Here is a 3,042-nt window from a genome sequence, read left to right as displayed (position 1 = left end):
GAGCTTTAATCTATTTCAGGCTCTGGAAGGCTTTTTGAACAGGAAGAATTGCAGCCTCTTCAGTTTGAAAGGGGCAGAAATGACTGGACTTGATGATTCTGAGCTGGAACTGCACTGTGGTACCTGTTCTGCTTGATCAGGGATCTCTATAAATTTGTTGAGGTTTTCATATTTGTGAAACCCAAACTCTGCCTGGTTTGGTTTTTGCTGAACCAAATTTGCAACGAGAGAAATCTCGTTTTGAATGACTTATATCTCTAAGTCTGAAAACTGGAAATTCTGATTTGTAGCTGGCTTCTCTCTTGTTGCTCGATGAGCTTTTGGTTGCTTCAGTTTGTTTGAAGGTTCTTTGAGATCAAGTGATCATTTTGAGTTTTTGTCTTTGATTGATTTTTTGGTTGTTGTTAATATGTTCACCTCCTCTTATATTTATAGAAATTGCTGGAGTGGGGCTTTCTAATCTTTTAATAATGGGCGGCAAATTTTCCAAAAGCAAGATCTTTTATTTTAAATGTAAAGAAAAAGGGAAGTCATCTGTTTTGGCAGAGAAGAACCATCAATGATCAGTTTTCATGAAGGTCTTTTCCTTGCTTTTTTCTGAAAGAAAAACCAACTCTTCTTTGTCCCCTATTGCTCTTCACAGAGAGAAAGAAAACAATTTGCCATGATGGTTAGTTTGCTTTTCTTGTTTGAACAACTCCCTCTACTTATCTCTTGAATTCATAGTCTGGTTATCTCTTGGGAAGGCCACCTATTCTGATGCAGAAAGGGATTCTGATCTTTTAGCTGTAGAGTCTCAGAGAAGTCCTTTCTGTAATGACCTGCCTCCATTAATTCCAATCAACTTCTTTTTTAACTAGTTGAAATTGTTGACTTTTCAAAGTTTAGATAATCACGTGGTTTTGTCTAAAAAGATCTTCTGATTTTGTCAATCTTTTGGGTAGAGATTTAGATGGTGAAAAAAGGCTGGGCTAGTCTCTTTAGTGGATAAAAAGCCTCAAATGTTTTTGTCTCATGGCCCTCATTTTTTTTGAAAAAGAAGTAGGTTGGGTGTGTTGGAAACTGGCCCAATCTTTAAAAGATTCTGGTGGCTGCCCATAATTTGACATGAGCTTTTTCTTGATCTGGGGCTCTTGATTCAATTTTGAACAAAAAGCCCAAATTGCCTGGATCCTGAGTTTTATCTTTCTGGGCCTCCAGTGCTGGGCTGTGCGTGCAGATTTATGGCCCAAACAAGACTCAAATATTTTTTGGGGATTGAGGTAGCCCGATCACAACAAGGCATATTTCTCTCTTAAAGGAAATATGCCTTGGACTTGTTGACAGACACATGAATGCTAGATTGCAAACCTGTAGACACTACTATTATTTAGAATCATCATTTTGGAGAATACCCATATCAAGGTCCAACTAACAAAGAAAGATACCAAAGGTTAGTGGGAAGATTAATCTACTTGTCTCATACTCGACCAGACATTGAATATGTGGTAAATGTCGTCAGTCAATTTATGCATTCTCCAAGTGAAGACCACATGAATGCAGTTGTTCAGATACTTAGATATTTGAAGTTTGCACCGGAAAAAGACTTATGTTCTCAAAACATGGTCATCTAAATATTGATGGTTATTCAAATGCAGACTGGGCAGGCAGTGTAACAGATAGAAGATCCACATCGGGTTACTTCACATTAGTGGGAGGTAATTGGTTACATAGAAGAGCAACAAACAAAATGTAGTAGCTTTATCCAGTGCAGAAGCCAAGGTCAGAGGCATGACTAAAGGAATTTGTGAGCTCCTTTGGTTAAGGAAGTTGCTTACTAAACTTGGGTAGAAGCCCACATCCACAATGAATCTCTTTTGTGACAACAAGGCTGCTATAGCTATTGCACAGAATCCGATTCAACATGATCGCACTAAACATGTTGAGGTGGATCGGCACTTCATCAAATAAAAGTTTGGGGCTAAAGTGATTTAGTTTCCTTTCGAGAAGTCCAAGGATCAATTGGCGAATATTTTGACAAAAGTATTTCCAGTAGAGCATTCTATAATTCACTAAATCAGTAAAGCATTAGCGATAGTTATGCACCAACGTGAGAAGGAGTGTTGGCGTGACTTGTGGACCATTGACTTTCTTTCCTTACGTACCATTGACTTTCTTTAATTTATCTAAGGGCTAACATCAAAAGACCCCTTCTAGGTTTGGGGTCATTCTCAATATGGGCCATGGGGGTATCAATTTCATTAATTTACACCTGAATGTTTTCAAACTTATCCAATTTTATTCTTTCATTAAGTTGACTATGTGGTCAATCATTAACTGCTAATGTGGCCGTCGTGGGACCTAACAATTTAAGATTCTTTGGCTTAAAAAATAATTTAAAATTTTTAGAAATTATTATACAACCTAACAAAAAAATGTAAAATTGAAAAATAAATAAATAAAAGCAAACCCTACCCTGCTTCCACTTTCCCCAGCCGCATCAACCCCTACCGACCTCCATACCCACTGCCACCCATTCCAACCCCAGTTTTACCCGCCCCCAACACCAACAGCAGACACAATCTTCTCATCAGTGCTTCTCTCTTCTCTCCCTTTACGTCTCCCTTGATTGAAACCATCTAGCCAGCCCAACAACGAGAGGTGAAGAATGAGAAGTCGTTCAACAATAATGATCCTGGGCATCAAAATTGAGTGTTTAAGAGTTTCATTGCTGGAGGGATCAAAGCTGAAAAGTTGAAGACTTGAATTGGAGCTTTTAAGAAGAGAAGCTAAAGGGTTTGGTGATTTCTAGGATACAACTGGAGCGGCTGAAATTGTGGGCGATTCGAGCCATAACCTTGCTGGACTGTGGGCTATAGCTATGCAGCATAAGGCATTAGGCGAGACCTTGCTGCCATGGATATCTAGAAGCTCTTTTCCACCTCAGAATATGGTAGCCCTCTTTTCGTACCCAGCCGGCCCCACAATTGCCACTTTTCCCTTTCTTTTCTTTCCCTCCCGCATCTGCCAATGTTATGTTGTTTTTTGAATTTTTTATAGTTC

The sequence above is a fragment of the Prunus dulcis genome, chromosome 1, assembly GCF_902201215.1.
Source record: "Prunus dulcis chromosome 1, ALMONDv2, whole genome shotgun sequence".
In the NCBI taxonomy this organism is placed as follows: domain Eukaryota; kingdom Viridiplantae; phylum Streptophyta; class Magnoliopsida; order Rosales; family Rosaceae; genus Prunus; species Prunus dulcis.
Note: the sequence above shows the minus strand (reverse complement) of the source record.